Raw genomic sequence first — 17,026 nt, forward strand, 5'->3', positions numbered from 1 at the left:
CTTCTACCTGAACAATTTAAGGGCTATAGAAAATTTTAGATATGATGATCTCTTCCAGTTTTTATGTTATTGCTATTTGTAAATATAATTATACATTGTTTTTTAAATTCCAAGCTAAATAGTCATTATCCTTAGTGTTATTATTGTTGTTACTTTGGTTATTGATTATTTGGATACACAACACACTTTCAAGTTCCTGTATAACTCAGTGTCACTTAGATCTTACTCTTTTCTTCTAAAAAGAATTTTCTTCTCATTGAAGCATATCTTTTGGTGCTCTTCAGTATGTAAACTCAATCATTTATTTGAATGTGTGTGTGTGTCTGTGTGTGTATGTGTGTGTCTGTGGCAGGGCCTCAGGCTGTCACCGAGGGTGCAGTGCAGTGGTGCAATCATGGCCCACTGAAGCCTTGACTTTCTGGGCTCAAGCAGTTCTCCCACCTCAGCCTCCTGGGTAGCTGGGACTACAGGCATTTGCTACCACGCCCACACCAGGCTAATTGTTTGTATTTTTAGTAGAAATGAAGTTTCACCATGTTGTCCAGGCTGGTCTTGAACTCTTGAGCTCAAGCAATCTGCTCTCCCTAGCCTCCCAAAGTGCTGAGATTACAGGCGTGAACAACCATGCCTGTCCTGAAAATTGTCTTATTTTATGTATCTTACTCTTAATAATTTAGAAAGGCTTAAAATAATAGATTGATGGATGTTTTCTCTTAGCACTTTGAGGAGTTTAAAATCATAGATTGATGGAAATTTTCTCTTAGCACTATTGTCTTCTATAATTTGAAGATACTTTCATTTTAAATTATGAGTGGAAAACAGAAATTACCTAAAAGGGCACAATTACTAGACTGACAGTATTATGGGTTGAATTGTGTCCCTTCAGCAAATAATGAGGCGGTAATTCCAGTAGCTGTGAATGTGACCTTGTATGGAAATACAGCCTTTGCAGATGACCAAGTCAGGATGAGGTCATTAGGATGGGCTCTAATCCAGTATGACTCTGTCCTTACAAAAAGGAGAAATGTGGACACAGGGACAGATAGGCATACAGAGAAGGTGACGTGAAGACACATGAAGAATGCCATTGATAAGCCAAGCGATGTGGTTTGGCTGTGTCCCCACACAAATCTCATCTTGAATTGTAGCTCCCATAACTCCCATGTGTTGTGGGAGGGATCCGGTGGGAGGTAATGGAATCATGGTTGTAGCTCCCGTAACTCCCATGTGTTGTGGGAGGGATCTGGTGAGAGACCATTGAATCACGGGTGTGGTTTCCCCATACTGTTCTTGTGGTGGTGAATGAGTCTCACAAGATCTGTTGGTTTGATAAGGGGTCTCCCCTTTGCTTGGTTCTCATTCTCTCGTCTGCCCCCATGTGAAATGAGCCTTTCTTTTCTGCCATGACTGTGAGGCCTTCCCAGCACGTGGAACTGTGAGTTCATTAAACCTCTTTTTCTGTATAAATTACCCCGTCTCCAGTATGTCTTTATAAGCAGCAGGAGAACAGACTAAAACACCAAGAAACACCCAAAGCTGCAAGACATTAGGAGAGAGACTTCTCTGGAATAGCTTTTTCCTTGTGGCTCTCAGAAGGAGCCACCTTTTCAACACCATGATTTTAGACTTCTGCCCTCCAGAACTCTGGGACAGTACACTTCTGATTAAGGCACCCAGTGTGCACTGTTTTGTTAGGGCAGGCCCAGGAAACTACTACAGATACAAATCGTAAACAGAAACAAGAGCCAGGAGAAACCAGAACCTTCAACTCTCCATACAGTACTCTATCCTTTCTTTCTGGAGGTTTTTAGAAGGCATTTCAAGGATTCAGCAGGGGTTGGTAGACCATGCTGGGCCCACTGTGTCCCATTCCTGCCAGATTCCTGCAGGAACTGCACGGTTTACTAGGTTACACTTTCTTTTCTGTTGACTGCTTCTCACGATGCATACTTGACACTATGCCCTCTCTTAATCCTGGCAGCTCCCCATACTCTGCCTAAATACCAGTGGATGTAACTACCAACGTGTCAAAGTCCTCAGTGTCTCATATTCCATGCAGATGTACATAGATGGGCTCTTTCAATTTATACTGTCATAGGTTATACCAGCCGGGTATCCAAGTGATGTCAACAGGGCCCCAATGTTTTTAGGCATTTTAATAAAAATTCCTTTTTAAAAAATCAGATTTTGCTATAAAGTCAGGCTTATAATCCCTATGTTCTTTTTTTGAGAATGTGTTTTTCCAAAAGAATCCTCAGCCATCCACATAAAAACAGTTTCCATATATGCCAACTGGAAATTTTTATAACTGGTAGAAACAGACTAAAAACTGGACTTTCAAAAAATACAGTTGGCCTTTCATGTGTATGAGCTCCACATCTGCAGATTGAACCAACGATGGATAGAAAATATAGTATTCCTAGATTGGGTAGCCCAAGGAGGCAGAGGGCTAACTTTTAATTTTCCCAGGTTATACAGGGCCAGTGTTGGAATTTTAGTATTTCTGGATGTTGGCATCCATCAGGGTTCTAGAACTAATCCCTCATGGAAAACGTGGAACCACTGTATATACCAATGGCAAATAAGCAGTGAAAATTTGCTTAACGCCACTAGTCATTAGGAAAATGCAATTAAAACTGCAATGAGATGCCCTATATAGCTACTAGGATGGCTATAGTAAAATTACAGAAGACAGAGTACTGGTGAGGATATGTAGAAATGTCAATGGTATAGTTGCTTTGGAAAACAATAGGGAAGTTTCTTTTAAATTTAAATATACATTTATCATATGACTCAACTATCAATTCCTGGATGTTTACCCAAGAGAAATAAAAGCACGTTCATACAGAGACCCATTTGTTAATGTTTATAGCAACTTTATTTGCATGGCCTTGAACTAGAAATAACCCAGAAGCCCATGTATTAGTAAAAGTATAATCAAATGGAACACTAGTTTGCGATAAAAAAGAATACAATAGAGACATATGTAACAGCAGGGATAAATCTCCGAAGCATTAAGTAAACTCAATAAAAAACAATCAAGGCTACATAGTATATGATTCAATTTTTGTGACATTATTTAATAGCCAAAACTGTAGCCACCCAAATCTGAGTGGGGTAGATGGGCTAGGTGTCAGGTTGGGGGTGAGGACTGATTACAAAGGGGCACCAGGTAACAGTACTTTAGGTTGCTGTAACAGAATATCATAGACTGGGTTGTTTATAAACAACCAAAATTTATTTTTCACAGTTTTGGAGACTAGAAGTTCAAATTCAAGTTACTGACAAATTCAGTGCCTGGTAATGACTCACTTCTTGATTCAGAGGTGGCTGTCATTTTTCTGTCTCCTCACGTTGTAGAAGGATGGGATATCTCCGGGGTCTCTCATAAAAAGCACTAACTCCTTTGAGTAAGTCTCTGTTCTTATGACCTAATCACCTTCCAAAGCCTCCAACTCCCAATACCATTATATTGGGTATTAGATTTCAACATAAAATTTCAGGAGAATATAAAAATTGAATCTATAGAACAAGGGAATTTTTAGGATGAAATGTCTCCATCGAAGTGGTTGTTACACTACTGTAAACATTTGTCAAAATTCATCAAAATGATCACTTAAAAAAGAAAATGCTGTTGTATATTGTTATTGAATGGATGTGTCCCTCCAAAAGGCATGTGTTGAAAACATAATCCAATGAAACACTGTGGAGAGGTGGGGCCCAATGGGAGGTGTTTAAGTCATAAAGGCTGAAGCCTTGTGAACAGATTCATGCTGATTTAAAATAACTTAAGGCTGGGAGTTCAATCTCTTGCTGTTTCACCTTCCACCATGAGATGACACAGAAAGAAGGTCCTCACCAGACGCCTGCCTTTGCATCTTGGATTTTTCCAGTTTCCAGAACCAGAAAGAATCTCTACAAATTGCCCAGTCTCTTATATTCCATTATAGCAGCACAGACTGAATGGAAATATACATGTATTGCATTTGAATGAATATTAGTAAGAAATTAAACATTCGCCACAATAAAGTGATCTTTATTGTGAATGAGCACTGAGTCCCTCTGAGCAAGGACATGGACAGATGTTATGTAAGAGAAGGAACTGGATCAGAACTTTGAGAGCAGAAAGCATCAAATATTCTACAGCTTGAGCCTTCTGTGATGGTAGCAGTAAGAACTGAAGATTCATATGTTTTTGTTATCTTAAATGGTTCATTGGACTCCACTAATGGAGGGGCTTAAGGTATGAGCAGCCATTTATTTTGTATAAACAGTTGTATAAAATGAATGTGCCAGTAAACCATAACAAAGTAAATTGGGAGAGCTTAGAATCTGATCCACCTTTTAGGAAGTCTATGATGGATAGACTTAACCAACAGAATCTATGCACACTTTGGATAAGCCAATAATTTCCTCTCTATATAGATACCCCTAATTCAGGCTTCAGGGGCTAATAAGTGTTTCCAGAGTTGCAACAAAATGATCAATACTTGAACAATATAACACACACTACAAGATTCCTTACTTTGAATGTTGAATATGGGTAGATATAGAGCTACTAACCAAAGAAATTAAAATTTGGCAGCTTTTGAAAATGTAGTCATTCAAATATGTAAGGCACTGTTTGATGACACACCCAAAAATAAGAAAGTTTTCATATTTCTTTTTTCAGTATTTTACATAACCTAGGGAGATATAAATTTCTGGCTAACAACAAAATAAATGTTTGCTTAGGAAACAAAAGCCTCCCAGACTTAAAAATCTGCACAAAAATACATATGTGACCAGCTATGTTTGGTTTCTCCATTGTCTCTTGGTTGCACTCTAATTTTTCCAGCTTGAAGTGTCTTGTCCTTAGGCATTTTTTGACATCCAATACAGAGGTAATACTTATTTATTCACTATTTGTCATTTTGAGAGTACTGTGTTTTCTTAGATCTGAATCATCAAGTTGTTCTTGAATATCATACATTTCATTTTCAGGGTAGAATAAACTTTGTACTGATTATATTTGAATTTGTTACTTGAGGTGGAAATTGTATGTGATAGCAGAAAGGGTGAGTGCTTTGAAATGAGTAATACTGGATAGTGAAATATTGGTTTACATTCTGGATCTTCCAGTGATAGCTGCTATCAAGGACACATTTCTTATCATTTTTAGCTTTAAATCACTGACTTTGAACATGGAAATAATAAACACTTTTTACAAAGTTATGTTGGTGTGATGAGATCAGCACCTGGTAAAGGGAAGCTGGTAGGACTGTCAGTCAACTGATTCGTCTAGCTATTTGCCTATCCTTCTTCTGTTTTCCTCTCTGAAGCCAAAAGATTTAAGTTCAAATTCTAGATTCATAGTTTATTACATCTGTGACTTTTAGCAAGTTATGTACTTTGCAGTCTAAAATTTCACATTTATAAAGTATGATATTAATATTAAAGAGTTTGTAAGAATCTAGCTTAGTGCCTGAAATATAGTAGTGCTCATTCAATGGCAGCTACTGCTATTTTAACTTTTAGACATCACTATTACTACAAAACTTGCTTTGATACTTTACCTTTCTAAAATTTATTTTTTTGCTTCCTAAAATGCAGACTATCCTGCATCCAAACTGTATTGGAAATTAAATATTTTAATGAAAAATAAAAATCACACACAGGTCAAGTAAGTTATAGTGGTTTTGAACAAAAGGCATACAATTTCTTTTTAAAAAAGTATAAAAAGTATTAACACTATGTTCAACACAAATATACGTATATTATATAAATGCTGGAAATACCAGTTTTTAATGGACTACACAGCAGCTACATGTTTTGATAATTGACATTATTCAGTAAATTTTTCTAATACATGAAGTATGTCAAATGATGAGTTCAGTGTGACATTTTTATCTGCATTGCTTTGTTACTTTTGTGCATTATTATTAAATGCAGTTGTTATACATTGCTATAAATTGTATTATTGCATATTAAAATCATTCTTAGATAAGGTAAAACAAAAATCAAGAAGGTCATTTGCACAGCTTGAAAAAATGTTTTTATCATACAGAGATTATGCATTTTTCTTTTAGCACTTTTTTTGTATGAAATCAATTATTTCAGGTTTTTTAAAAACATAAAACACAGCTTCCAGGTAAAGTAAATATTTTGACTTTTAGTTACACATGGATATCCTCCGTTATCTATGTTATCATATACTTATCTTAGTAAAAGTTTTGCCTAAAAATAACTGCTTATCCAAAGTGTACTTCTGTTAAGTGTAGATATATTTTGAGTAGATAAAAAGCAGGTACTTTTTTCAGAGATAATCTTAAAAATGCTTTTTCATGCATCTGGAGATTAAATAGCTGGAAATGAAATCCAGAAGTAAATGATACCACTTGTAAACATACCTCTGACATTAGGAGTGTACAGGAAATTATGACAAGTGTCTGTTATCACAGGTAAGTAAGGGTGTCCCATGAGTAACTAAAAATGAGCATATTTAATGGGAGCCAAGTTTCATATTTTTAAAAGAGATGGAGAAATTTATTTCATAAGAAAAATCTGTTGAAAATTGATAATCTTTGTAAAAAAACTACTCTTTTAAAAATCCTTTGCTAATGGCCTTCTTGATCTTTATCTTAATGTAAGAATTCTTCAAAAATCACATTATATAATTAAGGATATTAGAGAAAATTAGAAAGATACTGTGTCAACAATTTTTTTTATTATTATACTTAAAGTTTTAGGGTACATGTGCACAATGTGCAGGTTTGTTACATATGTATCCATGTGCCATGTTGGTGTGCCGCACCCATTAACTCCTCATTTAGCATTAGGCATATCTCCTAATGCTGTCCCTCCCCCCTCCCCTCACCCCACAACAGTCACCGGAGTGTGATGTTCCCCTTCCTGTGTCCGTGTGTTCTCATTGTTCAATTCCCACCTGTGAGTGAGAACATGCGGTGTTTGGTTTTATGTCCTTGCCATAGTTTACTGAGAATGATGGTTTCCAGTTTCATCCATGTCCCTACAAAGGACATGAACTCATCGTTTTTTATGGCTGTAAACTAGTTCAACTATTGTGGAAGTCAGTGTGGCGATTCCTCAGGGATCTAGAACTAGAGATACCATTTGACCCAGCCATCCCATTACTGGGTATATACCCAAAGGACTATAAATCATGCTGCTATAACGACACATGCACACGTATGTTTATTGCGGCACTATTCACAATAGCAAAGACTTGAAACCAACCCAAATGTGTCAACAATTTTTAAAAGTGATGCTAAATAAGTCTGGGCACGGTGCCTCCTGTAATCCCAGCACTTTGAGAGGCGGATCACCTGAGGTCAGGAGTTCAAGACCAGCCTGGCCAACATGCTGAAACCCCAACTCTACTAAAATTATACAAATTACCCGGGTGTGGTAGTGGATATCTTTATTAGTTACAACTACTTTTGGAGGCTGAGGCAGGAGAATTGCTTGAACCTGGGAGGTGGAGGTTGCAGTGAGCTGAGATCGCACCACTGCACTCCAGACTGAGTGACAGAGCAAGACTCTGTCAAAAAAAAAAAAAAAAAAAATCGCTGCTACATACATTTCTGGCTATTACTAATTTCTATTTGTGGTGGTCTAATTTGTGCTTTTCAATGAAGACTTGTTTTTAAAAAGAAAGCACAGTGATCTGGATGATGTCTTACGGTAAAGTCTTGGGGTAAACTCCAAAGGGTAAGTATTAGCAGTGTCGATGCTACCTCATTACAGTAACTACAATACCACATTTAAAGTGAAAAAAGAAAATCAGGCTTTTGTGAAGTATCTTGCAAATTCAGATCTTTTCTATGATGGCAAATAAAACAGGAATTTGGAGCACCAAACTTGCCCCTTCCTCTGCAATAACCTAAACACAAAAGTTTCAAACATGTTTTAGAATGAATTCCTAATTTTATACATCAAATGACCACCCTCTCATCACATTGAATACCTATGGTAAGAAATTAGAATTCTCTATCTTGTCCTTCCTTGTTAGTGTAGGGTAGAAGGGATTTTTTTTTTCTCATCCATCACTAGGTGCATGGCTGAAGCACCTATAACAAAAGACAGTTTAACAAGAGAAAAGCATACCTATTTATTTAATGCAAATTTTATGTGACATGTGGACCTTCAGAAATGAAGACCTAAAGAAACGGGGAAATCTATGTATATTTATGTTTAGGTTGGATGGGGAGTAGACAGTCTTGAGGAAGTATGATTGAACACAGGGAGTATGATCTAATGGTAATAAACTGGGGGAACTTAGCAAGGCCTGTTTGTTCATATTACTTTCTGTGTCCCAGTGTGACATTCCTTCTCTCCAGATATGAGGCACGTGAGGCTTTTATAACATACTTCAGAGGAAGATCAGATTCTTTTTTTTTTTTTTTTTTTTTTTTTTTTGAGAGAGAGTCTTGCTGTCGCCCAGGCTGGAGTGCAGTGGCACGATCTCGGCTCACTGCAAGCTCCGCCTCCTGGGTTCATGCCATTCTCCTGCCTCAGCCTCCAGAGTAGCTGGGACTACAGGCGCTGCCACCACGCCCGGCTAGTTTTTTGTATTTTTAGTAGAGACGGGGTTTCACCGTGTTAGCGAGGATGGTCTCCATCTCCTGACTTCATGATCCGCTCGCCTCGGACTCCCAAAATGCTGGGATTACAGGCATGAGCCACCGTGCCCAGCTGAAGATCAGATTCTTTTACAGCTTGCTTCAGAGAAGAAGGATTGGAGAAGATCAGAGAGCTTTGTCCTCTGTGGATTTTCTCAAATGCCAGGTGCCATATTCTGGGGTAGCATGTTCTGAGCCCAATGCTCTGGAATAGCATGTTTTTATTTGTAGAATATCAAGAGAATAGTGTTGCGTCTTTCAGAAAACCCAGTCTAGAAAATCTTAGGAATGAAATATACAACCTAATTTTGTACATTTTTCTAATTTCTGTTTATGGTTAATATTTAAAGAAACATTTCCTCATGCATATATAGGTTTAGTTTAATGTAAGTGGATAAGATACATAATAATGCTGGTTGCAAAGATTTTGTGTTCCAGAAAAGTTCAATAATATTTTCCTTAAAGGTTGGCATGTAAAAAGAAAATTTATTTCCAACGTTTTAATCTTTGACTCTGCATTAGCCATTTTCAGTTAGATAAATTAATTGTTTTCACGAGTTATTTACTGAAAATCAGTGAACTTAATTGCTGAAAAGCTTTAGCTTTTGCTTTTTTTTTTTTTTTTTTTGCTAATCAGTGATTCAGTGATTACTTTCTTTTCTATTTTCTTTATATGTGTTGTAATTTCTCAGTGGCATTCAAGAAACCCTGGAAAGCACATTGAAAGTGGAATTATTTGAGTTGGACATCTGTAGATGTGCATTAAAAAATTATCCAAATACGTCTTTAAAACTTAACAAAAATGTCAACTTAGAAGCTTAATGTGCCCTGGGGCTTAGTCCAGAGGACAGTGGTATCAGGTAAGCTCAAACAGGAAGATAATGGAAGGGGATTTGAACTTTCTAATTATGATAAGGACTCTTGGTCAGTTAAAGAAAGACAATGACAGGACCAGAATATACGTTACTGCCTGCTGTGTATATGTAGCGATAGTGGTTATACCTGGTTCTTTGTCTCCAAATCAGAGCACAGGCTCAACATGAACAATCCTCGGTCCACTTATGAGGGAGGGTTATCCACTCAGTTGGAGGTATGATTTCCCTGCATATTGCTGCCAACTTCCTGTCACTGTCCCAGAGGTTTAGAATTAGCATTCATGACCTTCAAATTGCCTAATTTCCCCAGAGTCATTGAACACAGCTAATTGGCCCTACTAGGCTGAAAGCCATATGGCATCAATTGTAAATGTTTTGCTACCATTTCTAAATATAACCACCTGGCTGATTTACTGTTTGCTGGATGTTCACCTTGAATATGAATATGTCCACATAATTTTTTTCTTTAAATTAAGAAATGTAGTTTAAAATTATGATTAATTTTATCCTATTGAGATGTTGAAGGGCGATGCTGAAGAAGCTTCACATTGTCAGTTTTGTATAAATCCACTTGTTGGAGAAAAGTGTTGAAATGAAATTAACAAAACCATCATATAAATATAAACGTGTAGATTGTTAAAATTACAGTTTTAGGAAATTTGCAACATAAAGTACAAGGTAAATAGATATCTCATTTTGAACTCACGTATTTAGTACAAAATATTGCCCAAAATACATCCTAGGGCTTGGGGATATTTAGAAAAGAGAAGACCCCCCAGAGCTACAAATCATTATGTAACCAGATAGCTTAACTTCAAAATGCACTTCATTTTTTTAATCTTGTATTTCAAGGTACAACCTTGAAGAAAACTGCAGAAGCCTTTTCTCTTAGCCATAAAATAGACTCCATATCTCACCCTTTCCTACCATGTATAATCCCTTCACATTTATCTAATTGTATGCTATCATCTATGTGCCTTCTTAGAAGTTGCAGGGACTAATCTTGAGTCTGACAAAGGAAGCTTGGAGACTCAGTTGCAAAATTCCCGAGATTACTTCAAGATGGCTAGCTAGTCAACAACCCCGTCATTGTTGAGATGCTGCCAGCCCGTGATTCAGGTGGACTGAGACCCAAAATAGCCACCAGAGCAAGACACACAGACATTGTACACAGCACAATTCTTGCATGCCTTATCAATTTTTCCACTTTTAAACCCCTACCCTCACCCCCAAAATTGAAGTGGTTGGTTTGGATGGGAAACCGGCCACATCCCCTTTACTAGTTTTGGTTAGTAAAATCACTTTCTTTCTACCAGACCTCACTCTTGTGAATTGGACTCTGCAAGTGGTAATCATTCAGATCTGTATTCAGTTACAACCAAGTGATCTCTCTGCAATGGATACAGAAAAGATAAAAGATAGGTTCAAGGAGAAATATAGGGGAAGAGGGAGGGGGAATTTAAATATTGGGGATAAATGAATTTGGGATAATTAAAAGCAAACATAGAGAAAATTCTGAAGGGAAAGTAATAATAGTGTATATGGAGACACTGTGCTCCTCAATGGAAATTTTAAGGATACGATACTGTTTCCAGTCATCTCCCTTTTAGCAATATAGCCCAGTGACTTGATGCAATCACATCACCAGTTCTCTTCTGAGGAAACAGTTTTAGACAGATTCAAAGCCCCATTGTTCAATGTAGCCAAGATTCTTTAATTTCTATTTCAGCTAATTAGTAGCAATGCAACCTCTTGCCAAACAAGAAATGTGAATTCTTAAAGATTAAATTTTATTTTATCTCTATCTGGAGGTTGGAAACCAATCTTCTGAGAGGCACAAATTAGGATGACAGCCAACATTCATTTATTCATTCTAAAATAAAGCCTTTATGTGTAATGAATTATTTGTCATAATTCTAGAAAGTGGCATATTCCAGCAATTATAAAGTGTACTATTTTTGGAGGGTAAAATAGCCATATCATTAAGATCAAAATGATATTTGAAGGAAAACTATAACTATGCCTTTAGTATATTAAAATTAGATAATATTTTATACATCTGTCCCTGCAAAATAAAACACTTTTTATATGTTTTCTTTGGCTCACACACAGCTAAATTTGATGAGATAAAATACACAAATATTTGACAGGGCCAATTTCCTTTTCAAGTTGGATTTTAATTCAATAAGCATGTATTGATGACCTACTGTATGCAATACATTTGGCTAATTTTTAGCATATTTGATTTTGCTGTATCATCGTGGATCTTGATGTTTGTGACTGCGGATGTTTGTGACTGGAAGCTTTTTTTTTCCATTAGCCAAATAAACGAGTAGATAAATAAATGCTGAAAGATTTTTTTAAAAATCCACGTGGTGTTATTTTGAGAGGTATAGAATTTATCTAAGCTCCAGTTCCTTCCATTGGAACAATGCATATTTAAATGAAGTAATATGTATAAAGGCAATTAGCGGCTGGGCACACTGGCTTATGCTCTGGAGACAGGAACAGCACAGGCCTTATTTTGGATACAGTAAACCAGTAGTAAATAAATGTGAAAAATGAAATAAATTATCACACTGAGCATTGGCCTAAACTTCACGTTGAAGCACTATTCTTATTTCTCTGGGTATGAAGAGGCATTGAAGGTTTAAACAGAGAATAAGTTGATTTAAAGCTGTGATTCAGAAAGATCAGTGGACCAAAAAAAATGTAATGGTGAATAACAGAAATAGAGAAATAAATTGCTTTGAGCTCGTGTATTTTGATGCTGTTAGGTGCTTACAAATTAAGATTTGTTATTTCTTCTTCATCTTGAAACCTTTATCATTACATAGTGTTGTAACCGAGCGAGTTATAGAGAAACGCCACAGTCTGAGACTAATTCAGGGGTCCTTTACTGCTGGCGACCGAGAGACGGCTAGCACTCAAAATTCTCTTGGCCCCAAAGAAGGGGCTAGATTTCTTTTTTATACCTTGGTCTAAAAGGGGAGGGGGAGCCTAGCTGAAGCAATTTTTACAGTAGCAGAGCAGACAAAAAGTTAAAAGAATTAATAGTTACAGAGATAGTTACAGAAAAATAAACAGTTTCAGGTGCAGGGGCTCAAACTATCACAGAGATAATGCATGGGCTTTGGGTACCATCCACCGAGCACGTCCCTAGGAGCTGCTGGTGCGGCTTGTCTCAATATCTTATCAGTAAGTGCGTTCCTGGATGTGCTTGGAGTCAGCTTGCTCTAGTTAAGACCTTGAGGAAGGGGGGGCGGGTAAGGGGCTGCAAGTGAAGGAGCCAAAATGGAGTCTGTGTGGCTCTCTCAGCTAAGGGAGGGTCAAATCAGGTTAAAACAAGGTAGGGCATCAGATTAGTACCTCTCTGTATTCTTGATACTTGTTCTTGCTCTGAAGTCTGCTCTGCTGAAATTAATACAGCTACTTGACTTTCCTTCTGATAGATGTTAGCATGATACATCTTGTTGCATCGCTTTACTTCTATCTTATATATCTACATTTATATTTAAAGTGAGTTTCTTGTAAAAAACATATAGTTGGGTTTTATATTTGATCCACTGTGACAATCTTTGTCTTTTCATTGGTGTATTTAAACAATTGACAATTAATGTGATTATTGATATAGTTAAATTAATATGTACCATGTTTTTTCTCTTCTTTATCCCTATTTTTTCTTCTATTCTTTTTTCTGCCTTTTGTCATCGCAATTTAGCTTTTTTTGTGATTCCATTTTATCTACTTTTTTTTTTTTTAGCATATCAGTGATACTTATTTTGAAACTTTTTAAAATGGGTTGCCCTAGAGTTTGCAATATACATTTGCACTTGTTACAGGTCCACCTTAAAATAACTTGATACTGCTTCCTAGGAAATGCAAGCACCTTATAATAACACATATTCCCAATTTTTCTCTCATCCCTTACATCATTGCTGTCATTCATTCACTTATAATCATATATTTTTGCTATGGTCATTTTGAAAGACAACTATCTGTTATATCACTAAAAAAATAAAATTAAACATTTCAATTTTATCATCACTTATTCCTTCTCTAAAGATCTTTTTTTATGGAGATATGATCGTCTGACTTGTATAATTTTCTTTCTCTTTGAATATATTCCTTTAACATTTGCTGCAAGGAAAATCTACTGGCAGCAAATTCCCTCAACTTATCCCATCTGCAAAAGTCTTTATTTCTGTCTCATTTTGGAAGGATGATTTTGCAGAATGCAGAATTCTAGGCTGGTAGGGGTATTTTTTTTCTTCTCAATTTAAATTTTCACTCTCTTCTTGCATGTTTTCTGGGGAGAAATAAGATATAATTCTTTTCTTTGTTATTTTATAGGTAAGGTGTTCTTTGATCTCTTCTGGCATATTTTTTTTCAAAGGGATTATTTTTTACCCCCCCCGCCCAACCAAGGTACACACGGTAATTTTTTCCGATCTTCACTGTGAAAATATAGTTGGGCTCCTGGAGGTAAAACTCACAAAAGAGTGAACATGCTTCCTAAGACTGAGTTCCCCTGGAGTTTGTATGTCTACAGCTGTCATATTTAAAGTTGAGAAACCAAGTTCATGCTAAGATGAGGAGCAAAGTAAGATAGTCCACTCTTACCGCTCCTATCAACATCATACTGGAAGTCCTAGTTAATGCAGTAGAACCAGAAATGGAAGTAAAGGTATACAGATTGAAAAGGAAAAAATAAAACTCTTTTTTTGTTGTTGTTGAGATGATTGCTTATGTAGAAAATTTCAAAGAATCAACAAAATCTTCTGGATCAAATATGTGATTACAGAAAATTTGCAGGTTACAAAGTTAGTGTACAAAAGCGATTTTCTTTTTCCTTCTCTTTTTTTTCCTTTTTCTTTTTTTGAGACAACAGTCTCACTCTGTCACCAGGCTGGAGTGCAGTGGCGCTATCTTGGCACACTGCAACCTCCGCCTCCCAGGTTCAAGCGATTCTGCTGCCTTAGCCTCCCGAGTAGCTGGGACTACTACAGGCACATGCCACCATGCCCAGCTAATTTTTGTATTTTTAGTAGAGACAGGGTTTCACCATGTTGGCCAGGATGGTCTTGATCTCCTGACCTCATAATCTGCCTGCCTCAACCTCCCAAAGTGCTGGGATTACAGGCATGAGCCACCATGCCTGGCCCATTTTCTTTTTTATATACTAGAAGTGAACAGTTGGAATTTGAAATTAGAAACACCATGCCATTTATATTGACACCAAAAACATGAAATACTTAGGTACAATCTAACAAAATATGTATAAGATGTACATAAAGGGAAACTAAAAAGTTAATAATTAAAGATGTCAACTTTTTCAAAATTGTCCATAGATTCAATGCATTTCCAATCAAAATTCAAAATTGTTTTGTAGATTTCAGCAAACTGATTCTAAAGTTTATGTGGAAAGGCAAGAGACCCAAAATAGCCAACACAACGTTGAAGGAGAACAAAATCAGAGGATTAATACTACCTGACTTCAATATTATATTGTTACAGTAATCAACATATTGTCGTATTGGTAAAGAAACAGAAAAATAGATCAATGGAACAGAATAGAATGTCCAAAAATAGACCTACATTAATATAACCAATTTATATTTGACAAATGAGCAAGAAAATTTAGTGGAGAAAGAATGCTGTTTTCAACAAAATGTGCTAGAATAATTGGACATTCATATGCAAAAAAATGAATGTAGACACAGACCTTGCACGTTTTACAAACAATAGCATCAGATGCATTGTAGACCTAAATGTAAATGCTAAACTATAAAAGTCCCAGATGATAACATAAGAGAAAATATAGGTGGCCTTCGGTTTGACCAAGACTATTTAGATACAGCACCATTAGCATAATCTATGGAAAAAAGTAGATACATTGGAATTCCTTAAAATTATAACGTTTTTCTGTGAAACATCCTGTTCAGAGAATGAAAATCAAGTCATACAGTGAGACAAAATATTTTTAAAACATACATAGAATAAAGAACTTGTATTCACAATACATAAAGAATTCTAGAAACTCAACTATAAGAAAACAAACATCTCAATATTAAAAACATAAAATATCTAAACAGACACCTCATGAAAGAAGATCTGCAAATGGAAAATAAGCAAATGAAAACATGCTCAACAGTATATGTAATTAGGGAATTGTAAACTAAAACAACATTATGATGGTTCATAGTATGTGTCAACTTCATTGGATTGAAGGATGCCTAGATGGCTGCTGAAGCGTTGTTTCTGGGTGCGTGCAAAGGGGTGTTTTCAGAGATTGACATGTGAGTCAGAGTACTGGGAAAGGAAACCCCACCTCAACGTGTTTAAGCACTATCCAATTGGCTGCCAACAGAGATAGAACAAAGGGAGGAGAAGAAGGGGAGTATTCAGCTTGCTGAGGTCTCTTGCTCTGACCGTCCCTCCCCTTGCCAGAAGTTAGCTTTCTCTCTTCATGCCCTTGGTAATCGGACTCCAGGTTCTTTGGCCTCTGAACTCCAGGACTTGCACCAACAGGCTCCTGGGTTCTCTTGGGCCTTTGGCCTCAGACTGAGGGCAGCACTGTCAGCTTCACTATCAGCTTTTCTCAGTCCCCAGGTGGCAGAAGTCCCATCGTGGGAATTCACCTTTGTAATCATGTGAGCCAATTCTCCCTAATAAATCCCTTTTACATATACATATATCCTATTGGCTCTGTCATTCTCAAGAACGTTGATTGATACAAACAATAAGAAACAACTATGGAGAAACAATTAAAATGGAAAATTCCAAAACACTGATAGCACCCAATGCTGGCAAGGAAGTTGAGTAAGAAGAACTCTCATTCTTTGCTGGTGAAAATGCAAAATGGTACACCACTTTGGAAAACAGCTTGAAACTTTCTTACAAAACTAATGTTTATAGCAGCTTTACTCATAATTTCCACAACTTGGAAGTGACCATGACATCCTTGAATAGGTGAATGGATGAACCATGTATGGCACATCCATTCAGTGGGATATTATTCAGTGATAAAAACAGAAAGACATAGATGAACTAATTTCACTAGGTGGAAAAAGGCAATCTGAAAAGGCTGTGTACTGTGTGATTCCAACTATTTGACATTCTGTAAAAGGCTGAACTATGGAGACAGTGAAAAGGTCAGTAACTTTCAAAGATTTAAGGGTTCTAAGGGAGGGAGGAGTAGACAGAGCACAAGGAATTATTAGGGCAGTGAAATTATTTCTCTGTTGATATTAACATATCAGTATTAAAATATATACATGTCCTGTGTACCCACAAAAATCAGGAATACAAAATTTAAAACAAACAAAAATGTGTATTTATTTTCATGTTTGGTTTTCAGAAATTTTAGTATGATGTGTTTAGGTGTGGTTTTCCTTTTATTTATCATTCTTGTGGTTTGTAGCATTTCCTGAATCTGTCACTGGTATTTTCCAGCTTCAAGAGTTTCTTAGCCATTAGTTTTTCAAATATTGTTGTTGTGCCATCTTTCTCTTCTATTCTTCTGTAACT

This window comes from Nomascus leucogenys, unplaced genomic scaffold (assembly GCF_006542625.1).
Source record: "Nomascus leucogenys isolate Asia unplaced genomic scaffold, Asia_NLE_v1 Super-Scaffold_361, whole genome shotgun sequence".
Lineage (NCBI taxonomy): Eukaryota > Metazoa > Chordata > Mammalia > Primates > Hylobatidae > Nomascus > Nomascus leucogenys.